Raw genomic sequence first — 13,815 nt, 5'->3', positions numbered from 1 at the left:
TTGGCTTGATGCATTTGATATGTTTCTAATGCATCGTCAATTGTGTCTTCGGAGTGCAGTGGGTGAATGGTATACTGATCTAAAATGTTGGCTACTGTAACAGGATCTACACATTCAAATTGGCCAGTTTGAATAATGTGGGTGGTTTATTTTAAGTTTTCCTCTATGTTTATATCTTTGTAGTATTCATTGTTTTCTTTTAGATATTGTAGGGCTTGTCTAACTTTGTTTAAATCGACTAGTTGTTGACAAATTCTATTGTCTTTGTTGGCTCACCATTAACTAGTATAATCCAAGATGTATCTATTGGCCATTGTAGTCCTAGCGTTTGAACATTTTGTTTTAGGCTTGCCACGGATGCCCTTTAGTAGCTTGGATGGAGGTAATTTGGCTGGTTTTGGTTGAAGGCATATTATAGCTTGCAATGGGTGCACTGTTTGTATTATAATGCTCTCGTACGAGTTAAGCTTGTTGGAGAGCCTTTGGAAGTGGGAATATTATTATTGATAGCACTTGATGACATTTGGTTATTGTCAAGCTTTGTGTTGGAGTACGTGCACACTCTTGAGGGGTTAGTTATTTTGTATTTATCTTATGCTGTTTGATATAAAGCTAATTGGAACCATTGGGATTCTTCATTGTCTTCTATTTTGTAAGCTAGATCTACTATTTTTGTGCTCTTTTTATAAAATGTTTTTATAAAACGTTTTGCGTCAACAAACACATATTTGGTCTGGTATTTCAACCAATGTGTTTTGAAACTTAGCTATTTTTTTTTGTATATGTTTATTAGGATGTTGGTGTTTATCAAGTTTTCAGTAATGTTTTCTGAGGGTACATAATTCTCCAAGTCACCTTCAGTTCCAAAGTATTTATGTTGATGTGCTCTATTTCTTGAAGTAGTTCTTCGGCTGTTCCATGTAGGAGAATGTTATTTAAATTTTGCAGTTCTGGAGCAGGACTTTTTGCATAGTATAGGCGATGCACAAGATTCCGTAAAGTGGAATGATGTGTCGCTAAAATTTCGATGTGATGGAAAGTGCTTTTGCATGCAGTTCCTACAGTGCATGCTAATGAATGTCGTCACAGATCAGTGTGGCTCGCACTGGACAGGAGTCTATGGTTAGTAAAGTTTTAATTTTACTTTTGTCTTTTCATTTTACATAGTGATTGAGGAATTGCCATAAAGATTTTAGGGATTGTTGGTGTACATTACACATTGAGCTGCATGTCCATCTGTACACTTGATGGTTTATTTGGGGGAAAGGAGCATGTGGTTCAATGTTTGTTGTTTTTTTTCTATAAGGTGTAGTAGGAGTGGTGGAACATAATTGGCTAGAGTGAAAGAAATGTTGGTTTAAAAAAGTAGTCTGGGGCAATATATATAGTGGCACTGTGTTGCTATAATAACATACACATACCTGGTCCATTAATGTACTTACTTTGTTGGATGCAAAGGGTATTCGTTTTTCAGTTCTTGACTGTAGTGATGTGCTTCTTACATATAATGGTATAAGAAAGTTAGTGGGCATATGTGGTAATGGCGAAGTACTGTTAGGAAGGGTTATATGTGTAATGGAAGGAGGAATGGTGGGGAAAAGATAATAATATTGGTGGATGGTTAAAAATGGTTGCTTTTAGGAGCATTTTCTTGAAATTTAAGAAATGTGTGTGTGCATTTGCAGAAGCTATGTAACAATTTGTAAAAGCGAAGAAAAGTTGAAGGAAAAGATGTGTACTACATTTTAAATGACAGTTGGTGTGTATAAGTATAATGCGTTAAGGAGTATGGATACTTGCCAACATGATGCCTTGTAATTTGTGGGTGTTTATGTAGTCAAAGAGTTTTTGTTTGCATTATGGGACTTGTAGTTCCACTTTTACCATTATAAATGTTGAACTACAAGTCACAGAATGTAGAGAAAAAAGAGGACTGCATAAGCAGCTGAAGATTGGAACAGGTTCTGCTAGGAAGTATGCATGTACTGTTAATATATTAAACTGGCACACACTGAACACCAATTACAAATGGTGTACACATTTTTGCTTTGTTTCATGAAAAAATGATACACTGCTACTGGAAATGCAGATATGCATGTTTTACCTTTCTTAAAAAGGCTACCAAGAGCATATTTAGAAAAGCACAGCATTACATATGTTTATTTGGACTACATGTCACAGTTTTGAATTGTGAAGTTTAGTTGTGTTTTTTTCCTTTTCACACTGGGACTTGTAGTTTCAATTTTATAATGGGTGAAGTCAATTGGAACTGACAGTATGCAAAGGAAAAAAGAAAGACCTATAAGCACCTATACATTGGAATGGGCGATGTTGGGATATATGCATGTGCTGCCAAGATATTAAACTGCGAGACACTATGTGGCAATGGGCGATGTTGGGATATGTGCATGTGCTGCCAAGATACTAAACTGCGAGACACTAAGTGGCATTTCAAAATGTTGTGCAGGTCCATTTTATCTGGTGTTCCCTTATTTAATGGAAAAGTGACACAGCGATGCTGTACATGCTCGTAGGCATTTTTTATCTTTCATCAAAATGTTCATAAAAAGAAACATTTTGAAATGCAGAGCATTGTAATTGTTTGCTGCTTCACGTGAGCAGGTGATGAATGCTGCACTGCATCGCATTTGCTAGAGTGGTTAAGAAAGACAATATGCTTATTGCGAAGCTTATTACAGAGTAAGTAGCAGGAACCATGTATATATATGTATATATATATATTTGTGAAAGAATTCAAGAAATGTCTTTTTTAAATATAAGCACACCTGTACTATGTTTTATTAGATGCAGATCTTGCTGAATCTGGAAATAGACGTTTTGGGCAGTTGCACAGTAGTTTGTGATGCAGATGTCTTTTATTAACAGGAGATATGTACTGTGAGAGTTCAAGTGTACGTATGAAGTGTTGAACAGAAATGACAGGGTTAGGTGTAGAGGTTTTGGATGTGATTGGTGGATGGATGTGTGGCTCTTTGAAAGCAGCCAATGAGGGAGTGTTAAGAACATGGAAGTGGAAAGAGTAGAAGGGCTGCCCTCGGCAAGCGGGTCTACAGACAATGCAGCAATCCGCAGGTGGCACATTCCACATCTGGGTTTTTTGTGGATGCCTGGCATGGAAAAGGGATTGTGGGGGTAGCCAATCAGGTTTGCCGGGTGTGGTGTACAGGAATAGAGGGTAGTAGGAGTTTTGTTTACAGGAGTTGTGAGAGCAGTCATAATGGCTAGGGCTATGTGTTTGAGAAGGCAGAGTATGTGGATTGTGGGGGACTCTTCAATTCAGTCATTGAAGGTATATGCTGATAATCAAGGCATCTTTGAAAATATTGCATTGGCAGAAGTGGAAGTTTCCTCGTATATAGTTTGTGGCTCAAACTGGGCAAGCTTGCTTTCATTTTGTGAGAGAATGGCTCACTTCAAATATCTAGATATTGTGATTGTCCATTGTGGAGGGGTCAGTTTGGGGTTTGTGACTCCAGTGTCTTTGCAAGTTGTGATGAGGATTTTTCTAAAAACCTAATGCAACTGTTTCCTGCTGCTCAGATATTTTTTTCAGAAATTAATCAGAGAATCACATGGAGATTTCCAACAAAGCTTTTCAGTACTCAAATGAAACAATCAAGGCAGATTGTCTATAAAGGTCTATCTGCTTTTTGTATGCTTCAGGAATGTCATCTTTTGAGAATGATAATATCAATTCTCAGGATGTGATTTTATTTTTATTTTATCCAGTTGGAATTCACTTCACAGATGTCGTAAATGCAATTTTCCTTTATAATGTAAGGAATTAATTGAAGAGGTTCCTGTAAGGAAAAAAAAAACATAAAAGCAAAAAAGGGGAAAAAGGTGTTTGTTTACAACCCCCCAAAAAAAGTTCTTTTCAGAGCCACCACTAAAGATTAAATAACATCACGAGTCTGGCGAAACCCTTAAATGCGGTGGTAGCACTATTACTGCCGCATTTAAGGGTCTGCCAGATCATGGCTTTGCCGGATTTCCCCCCCAGCTCTGAGCTGGGGGAAATCCATGGCAAATTTGCTGATTTTCGGCACGATTAACGCTGTCGGGAAATCCGCCGGCGGTAATAGCGCAAATCTTGAGGAATTCCTGAATGGGCCCAATGGGGAATGGGCAATAACCCTTCCACCAAACCCGTGATCGGGCGCTAATAGTGCCGGGGGGTTTGGCGGTAGGGCTATTAGGGCCAGCACTAATAGCGCCGGCGTTACCGCCCAACTCGTGATGAGGCCCATTGTGTTTAATTAGCCTCTCCGCCCCGTTCAATTCAATAACATGTCTGCGGAAACTGTGGTAGTCCTCGGAAGGCATGCTCGACATCCGTGTCTTTTGATGCTGCCTGGCATGGAAAGAGGACTGCATAGGCCACAGACAGTTGACGTGTCTGCAGACACCAGGGGATCAGCCGATCAGGTTTCCCGGGTGTGGTGTACAGGAAGAGTGGGTAGCATGAGTTTTGTTAGTAAGAGTTGTGAGAGGATTGAAAATGGCCATGGCAACATGGTTCAGCAGGCAGAGTGTTTGGATTTTGGGGGTCTCTTGGGTCCACTGGGTGAAGATGTATGTTGAGCATTGTGGAATAGCCAAAAATCATGGATTTCCAGAATTGGAAGTGCTCTGGTACGGATTGCGTGGCATGAAGCAAGTGAGATTGTGGCATCTTTGGTACGGCCTCCTATTGTGGAGGTCGTGCACTCCCCGCAAACACTTGCTGGAAAACCTACTCCTGACGCCCTGTCCTTCATGCATACACCAAAGGACATGAAATTAATTCTTGGTTGGACTAGTAATCCAGAGATAAATGGCCCCGCTCGCATAAATAGGTAATTCTTGATGAACTCGTTTTTCCAGATTCCGGCGCTTAGGAATCTTTCATCTAAGGACCTTGACTGGGTCAAATTGGCAACTTTCAACAATCATAGAGCCCTCTGCAGAGTCCAATCACACATTATAACTAAAATGTTATTGGAGTTTGCTGACGACTTCTGTTCTATTGGTCTTACTCCGTGCCTTTTTCCTGATATGGATAGCGCATGGGCTTATCTTGATTGGGTGCCACCCACTTTGCCAGTATGTCCAGTGGGTGCAGGCATAGACTCGTCCGATTCCCAGGTTACCCAATTGTCACTCCAACTAGCATCGCTAACCCAAGCATTGAGTGGGCTAGCTTGGCTGGAACCACTGATGAAAACAGCTGCTGCCATTAAAGGGCCCACTCCGGGCTCATAACTGGCCAGTTTGACTATCTCATCCTGGAACTGTTGTGGCTTGGCTAATCTGGTAGGATGGCATAAGCGTGTTGTCCCTGATAAGAAACCAGACATCTTATTCCTTCAGGAAACGATGACCTTAAATGACATTTCTATCGATGGTTATTCAAGCTTTTCTGTTCCAGCATGCCGCATAGCGGCAGGTCGACCTTCGGGGGGTATTGCGGTTCTTATTAAAAATGGTCTAAGAGCAGTGGCCTCTATACTGGATACCTCGACTTCATGCATTTTAGTGGAGTTGTCGTTTGCCCACTCTAAGGTCATGCCCTTGCTTCTAATGTCATTGTACTGGAATCCTAAGTCAGTTTCCCTCACTCTTCTATTGGAAGATCTGGACAGGATTTTGGGCCATGCTTCTGTCTCGTGCCCCAATCATGAAATTGTGATCGGAGGGGATTTAAACTCATATCTTCAGTCTTCTAATATACTATGCTCTTCTACTCCGCTTTCCTGTTATGCACAACAAGCTTCTCAAAGAGGGCGACAACTCTCATTCTCTACATACTTCATGGTCTCGGGGCGATGCCTCATCCCTTATCGATTATGTCCTTGCATCTAAAGTGTGTTCTGGGTTGCTTGACCCAGTCCTAATATTAGACTTGGGTCTGAGCGACCACCATATGCTGTGCTCGCAACTCCATATGGGGTGTGAAGCCTATATGCCTTTTGCTCCTGCCTCTTTGGCGGTTCCCGACAGAAATACCATCTCTGTCAACTGGAATCCTGCCGTGTGTAGGAAATTGGTGTTCCTAGTGAATAGAGATCTCATACCATGTTATGATGCCTCCATATCACTGGGAAATATCGAAAAAATTAATAAAATAAACATCAAGATGATTCAGACACACCTTCTATCTTTAGTGAAGGACACCCTGTGTAAAGGTATCCCTCAGGATGCCCAGTTAAATTCGAATCAGATTGCAACCTTAAAAAAGCAAAAAAATCGCGAATTGACCCAATTAAGAAAAAAGTCACTTAGCCCTCCTAACTATTGTCGTGAAAAAAATTACATCATTACGCGCTTTAAGCAGCAAATAAAGCTTCTGCGTAAGGCTGCTTATGCCTTAGCCAACCAACGCATGATTAGCCTGCTTTGTAAAAAAAAAAACGCGAGGGATATGGGCCATCTTAAGAAACCCGTTAGGTAAGGCGGATATCCGCTCGGTGGCGACCATCTCGGGACCGGAATGGGAGACGTTTTTTTCCCAAAAATATGCTCTGCCAACTAGACATTCCGAAATAGAAAGTAGTACTATGCAATTGCCTTTTCCGCAGGTCTGTCCTTGGGACATAAAAGATATTATATGGGCAATTTCTCAATTGAAGTTTTCCAAAGCAGCTGGCCCAGATGGGCTTCCCCCTTGCGTCTTAAAAGACGATCCTCACTTCTGGGCCAGGTACCTTCTTCCCTGCTATCAGCTGATATATAAAACTGGCAATATTCCGAAATCATGGTTGACGGCCATAATTATTCCAATACATAAAAAGGGTGCCTTGAGCAATCCTTTAAATTTTAGGCCTATTGCCCTTATAGATACAGCTGGGAAAATCTTTTCTCGATTGATCCTGTCTGAATTGGAAGTCCATATACATGACCTAAATATTTTTTCAAAAGCTCAGGTCGGCTTTCGGAGATCTATGGGCACTCAATTAAACGCTTTAATTCTAGCCCATCTCCTTCGGAATGCACATTCCAACTCAAATGGCACCATATATATGGCAGCATTGGATCTTTCGGCAGCATTTGACAATGTACTACGCACTCGGCTTTGGCAAAAGATGTTGGCTTATGGGATACCATCTTCACTAGTAGCGCTAATTGCTGCACTACATCAGAATACATCTTATCGGGTCCGTATCAACGCGGAAGGGCTATTAACTGATAACATACCTACGTATATAGGGGTCAAACAGGGCTGCAACTTGGCTGCGGTCCTATTCAATCTTTATCTTGCCGACATTGACAAGATTTGGCAGGGTTCGAATTCTTTTCCAGCAATACTGGGATCCTTGCGGCTCCACTGGCTAGCATTTGCTGATGACGTCATAATATTCGATAGAGTGCCGTTCGGACTCCAAAATAAATTAAACCTGTTTTGTGAATATTGTATACTAAATAATATGACCATTAATTCAGCCAAATCACATATAATGGTCTTCACTGCTAAAAGAAAGCTATCGAGATTTGGTTTTACAATCAATGCCCAACCGATCCTGAGAAAGGAAGAGATTACCTATTTGGGCTATCACCTATCGAATGGGACGTCCTTTAGCGAGTGGCGGACAGTGTTGAACGCGAAGTTTAACCCTTTGTTGGCTCAAATGAGAATTATTTTCATTAAATGTTGTCGCTTCTCCCTGCTGCCTCTTATACAATATTATACCATGAAAATAGAGCCCATCCTTCTGTATGTAACTGACATGTGCCTTCTGAATCTGGGGCCCCTATTAAATCTCCTACAAGGTAAACTTTGGAAGAAGATTTTGGGGCTTCCTGGATATCTACCCAACGCGATTATTATACATGAATTGGGTTTATATCCACTAGAAGACAAATATCGTTGGCGGATTGTTAATGCATTTTCTAAAATGATCTCTCCGCCGCCAAATTCACTCTATGAGGATTTCCAGGAAATGCTTGCTGGAAAGTGTCCAATTTCACTCTCTAAAGTGAAAGAGATGACACACGCAATCTTAATTTCATTGAATATGACCCAGGAGGATTTGATTAATACTCCTGCTAAAGTCAAAAGGCGCTTTTTTAAAAATTCTTGGGTGCATAATTCCGATCAGATTGGAGGCTACTCCTCCTTTACCACCTATGCCAGCTTTAGGCATGCACTTACACCACGGCTGCCATATATCTTATGTTTCCCAGACAAAGCAGCAAGAAGGTCTTATATGCGTTTTCGCCTAGACCTTATTCAGACAGGTGCCCGTATTAGGAAGTGGGTCTGTTATAAGGTTTTGGCAAAATGGGAAGGATGCAGATTTTGTCTAAATACAACTGAGCCCGAAACACTAGAACATCTCTTCATGTACTGTAACTTTTTTTGCAAGCATAGGCAATGTTGCTTTGATGCATATCTTACCTCCTATTCTCGGTTTGAATGTCACCTAGTATGGTTGAGATGTATGCAGGGAAACTCAAACTCCATCATATTAGCAACGGTCAGACTTGTTGCAATAATTGAGGAACAACTGTTGGCACTCAATAGGAGGTTTTGGAGTGGGTAATTTTGGGTGCCTGAGATTTCGTCTCCCTTATGATGGTTTGCACTAGTCAATTGTCTATGGGAATATTTGCAGTTGGTGAAGGGCTGCGATGCTACATTATCATTGCTATGTTATGTTAGGTATGTTACCTGATGTTGTAGATCTTCACTTACGATTCATTTCCTCTTTTCACTAGCAAAGATGTATTGAAATATGCTCAAGTGTTTGATCAGGTCTTGATCATGTTTTAGTTGTTTTAGTTGTTCAAGTATTGATCAATGTCAATCAAGTTTTATGAGCTTACGAGTTTATTTGTTTTTATGTGATATGTAACATTTGTAAAGGTGTAAATTAATTTTTGCTACCAAAACAAATAAATAAATTTTATATAAAAGAAGCAAGTGGAATTGCTCCTATTTTGTGGAAATATGGTTCAATTGAAGCATCCAGATGTTATTATTATTCATTGAGGTGGGAACAGTTTGGGGAATGTGACTGGAATCTCATTGCATTTTGCAATCAAGGAGACATTGGGAAAGTTGAAGGAAATGTTCCCTAATTCTCCCCAAAAATGTTCATGCATTGCCCAGAGATAGATGTGGATGCGTTCCAGTTCATTTGGTCCGCAAATGGAAAAAGCAAGGCGCAATGCCAATAAAGCTGTGCATGCTTTTGTTTGCGATGTTGGCATGACATTGTTCCATAATGAGAACATTAAATTTCATAGGCCAACATTTTTCGGCGAAATGGAGTCCATCTTATTGATGTGGGTAATCAGATTTTTGTGGAAAACATTCAAAAGACTTTGCAGCAGTTTCTGTAAAAAAGTGAGACGAAATAATGGAAATCAGTGAAATGTGTTCTTTTGAGACCCACCTTTCTTTAAGGGCAAAACAATTGCATTGATCACAATTCTACCATGGCTGGAATTTTGTACATGTCTGCAGACTACTGCTCTGTACGCGGACCATGCAGGATGCGCTGCAGCCTGTGCTTTTTTTCCTCACTTCTATTTTTTAACTGTGAAAGGTGACTCCTAAAGGAACCTTTTAGTTTTTGTTATTTTTTGGGCATTGTTTCTTAAGAAAGGGAAGGTAGGGAAGGAAAGGAGTGAAGGGGCACCAGGCACAGGCACAAAGGGACAGATGGAGAGAGGAAGATGTTGGGCGGGACTTAATCAGGTAGGTGCCAGTGTGTCTCATGCTCCTTGACTGCAGCCTCGAAAGCAATCCAAAACGGATCCCTCCCTACAGATCGGTGCTTCACACTACATATGTGGGCCGATTTGGTGTTGCGCCTCATGGAAGTAGTCCCATAGGAATAGAAGCCAGGTTTCCCGTGACTGAGTACATCTTTGCGCTCAGTGCATCAAACCTTGCTTGCATGCGCCTTTGGGACATTTCCAACGGTGGTGAAAAATTGTCGCACCCAGGACTCCGACTACTGGTGGCAGGGACTTCCTCCACTTCATCCTCTTCTTCTTGATCCTCCTCTGTATCGCTGCACCTGTTCCCCTCTTGAGGCCCGCCAGGTTGTTGAGGTGGTGGTGTTGGTGGCGGTGCTTGGGAAGCAAAGATGGCAATAGCAGATGATATTGGGGCAGGTGTTCAGAGATTTGCAAAGCAGGTGTTTTCCAGATGCTCTCTCCTGGACAGCCATATTGAGAATGAGTAAAAGTAATGGATGGGGCCCTTTAGAGAAACCGTCCGCGGACAGTCATGCTGTTCCAGGACTACTGAGTCAAAAATAGGTATTGGAAAGTTGTAAAAAGCTGCCAGATCAATGTAGAATGGACCTGTGAGCTCTGCAGGGGTAACGTTTCTGCTTGAGACACCCTAGATTGGCTGGAAAAGCACTTTTAAACTGTCCACGGCCTGGGACACCGTCCGAGGATGCCACCATTACACCACATGGGCACAGTCACACGATGATGTCCCTGTCTGTCCACGGCCCCGACGTCCGTCCGCAGACACCCTGCAGGTGGGACATTTCAACACACATGCGTTGACTGTCTGTAGAACAGACACAGTGTCCGCAGACTAATTAAAAGTGTGCCACACAAAAATTGACATGTGCAGACATCCTGCCTGTCCGGGGGCACCACCCCGGACAGTCACATGGTCTGCAGACTCATAATGGGAGTTTAAAAAAAATACAAGATAATACCACACAACAATAAACAAAACATTTGTAGTACAAAAACTATATTTATGTAAGAAAGGGATGGGGTATCAAAATGGGAAGAATTAGGCATTTGTGTAGAATAATCATGAGGGGAGGAAGGGACTGAAGTTTCATCCAATCATCTTTGAGTAAAATGTTCAGAAATGGATGGGGATGATTGCTGGGACAAGGGTTACAGGTGCAAGTAGGACAGTGATAAGGAACATTTTTAATCAGGTGGTTTTTGACGTATTGTACACTTTCATTGACACCATTACTTTATCCAATTTTGTTGACAAGTTCTTGATTTCAGTATTTACATTCAGGGATACAACTTTTCTTTCTGAATCTAGGTACTGTAAATGATGCAACTGGGGTATGCCTTCGACATGAACACTGTGTACTGTAAGAGAAATAGAAAAAAATATTTTGGTCTGGTATGTACAATGTACATTATTTGTTGACAGTAAATTATGTATTGCATACCATTTGAGATGCATCATTGCTCATTTCATCTCTTGGGAAGTTCTCTTCCAACCATGCTAGTGTGCTTGCCATTTCTGTGAGAAAAAAAGGGATTCTTTGTTATAACACATGTTTATGTAATGAAAGCTAATAAAATTAAAATAAATGCAAGGCATTTACTATTTAGTAAGAATGTCTTATCCAGTAAGCACTTGCTGTTTCTTAATCTGTATCCAGAGATGTACTGGGGAGATTATATGAAGTGTACAGTTATGGTTTGTGATTGGTGCATTCCATTGCAATGTCTGTTACCTAAAATAAAATCGTATTTTTAAATGTGAGTATTTGTACAAAAAGGTATACTTACATTTTGTGAACATTACTTGCGATTTTAGGTACACCTGTTTGTTGGTAGATGGTTACATCTTTTTTGGGTCTCCCTTATGATTTTAGGGCTTGCAAATGCTGTCTGCCGTCCGTGGACTACAGCACTGTTTGCAAACTCCATAGTTGCCACATATAAGGGACTTGTAGCAGAGGAAAGGTGCACTAGCAAAAACCGATGAAATTCACTGAAAATGTTTTGTTAAAGGGACCATATTGTATGGTTAAGTTGCACTAACAAAAACCCATGAAATTCAGTGAAAAAACTTTGTTAAAGAGACATTATGGTTACAGATAAAACCAAAAAAAAACCAGAAATTCACCAGTTATGGTAAGCTAAGCAACCATAACTCACGCCACCACCATGCACTAGTAAGACAAACACACAGGGCATCAAATATGACATCACTGATGACATCACTTATGAAATTAATTTGGATGAAAAGTCCCTACAAGGGGTTGTGTTTATAATGTTGGTAACAAGATGTCAGGGGTGATCTGGAGACCTATCATGAACTATTTAATCTATTAAAGAATATACTCATCTAAGCAAAGCATTATATTGGAGAGTTGTTGTTAATACAGGGTGCTAATGATACATAAACATAGGCAATGGCGGCAGAATGCACCACAAAAGTACAATATTTAGAATCTTGTAATTTTGGATCATAAAATAATGAATGCTACCTTATCAGAGTTTTAAGTAACGTTAAACATGTAATAACTAGCTAACAATTCAAGACTTACTACATACTTGTGCTAGTACAAACAATACATATGAAGACCCACAATGCATCCAAATCAGAGGCACATATAGGAAAACTAAAGTAAGGAAGAAAGAAACAGCATCACCAGAAAATGTGAATACAATAAAGTTTATCTTCATCTATACAAATAAATTATGTGCTTGAGGCCTGCTTATTGTCCCATGTATGTGTACCATCATCTGAGACCAAACCCTAAGGAAAGTACTTTATGAACATACGACAAGGTTAACGTCTAGATATGTAGCACCTTTTCAATTTTAATATTCTGACTGTCTGTGAACAAAACCACGTGGCTTAGATATGTCAGTGAACAAAATCAAGTGGCCCAGATATGTGATGTCATCAGTGATGTCGTCCATGACATTTGTGATGTCATCTTTGATGTTCTGGGTGTTAGTTTTAGCAGTGCATGGTGGTGGTGTGAGTTATGGTTGATTAGTTTACAATAACTGGTAAACTTCTGAGGTTTTTCAGTTTTAATTGTAACCATAACGTCCCTTTAACAACATTTTTCACTGATATATACATATCTATTTGTAAGTCTGAGCCGACCTGCAACGACGACACCTCCGGTGGAGCCCTGCTGAACCGACTCTCCACTTCCCGACGACAGAGGAGATCTCCCTGCCGGAGAGTCTCTTCCCCTGACTGGTGGGAACAACGAGTCCCCTTTTGCTTTTTCTTCGCCTCAGGACGCGGTGGTCAAACAGCCAGTGCAGAGCACCCCGGCAACCGGATAGCCACTACCCCTGTACCGCGACCAAAAGGTGGTGCCTTGTGACGGAGCACTCCGCGGCTGGTCTCTTCCCTGGTGGTGCACCGGACTTCACTTTTCTATGACGACGAGGACTTCTCTACTCTTGGCAAAGACCCGACGTGCATCCACCACCAGGAACAACTGCCCCCGCCGGAGCTGCCCTCCACAACAAGGTACCGTGTCCGCCTGGCTTCCCTTTCGATCGGTTCGAGTGAGGTGTCTTAATCCTCTCCTTTCCGTTGGGTCGCCTCCAAGCTTTCTCACTTATTGTTCTGAACTAGTTCAATCTGCTGATAACAATTTGCTACAAAGACTCGAACGCATTTCCACTAGAGACTTTTGGGACAAATCGCCTTGCCTCTCTCCGAGTGGGCCTGGCCTCTGATATTTATGATCTATTGTGGTTCGTGCCTTCTTGCCTTGCATTTTACCCGTGAAGTATTGAACTGTGTTGATTTCATAACCTGCCTATTTTTCTCTCCCGTCCTAACTAATATTAGAGTGCCATCTAGGTTGAGGCATACACCTCTGTCTGTAAATAAGTGATGCCGGTAGAACCTAGACTTGTCAAAATATTGTTAGGGGGTTTGATCGTTTCTTCTTCGTAGAGTAATTGTGATTGATTTGTTTGCAGTGATAGTGCCATAGTGTTTTTGATAGATGTTTCGTTATAAATAAATACCTTAATATCTTTACACTGAGCCTCGTTGCGTGTTTGCTTGTCTTACTGCGAAGAATTGCCCTATTTTGTATACTC

The sequence above is a fragment of the Ambystoma mexicanum genome, chromosome 5p (genome assembly GCF_040938575.1).
Source record: "Ambystoma mexicanum isolate Mex_15411 chromosome 5p, UKY_AmexF1_1, whole genome shotgun sequence".
NCBI classification, from domain to species: domain Eukaryota; kingdom Metazoa; phylum Chordata; class Amphibia; order Caudata; family Ambystomatidae; genus Ambystoma; species Ambystoma mexicanum.
This window is presented reverse-complemented; position numbering follows the sequence as displayed.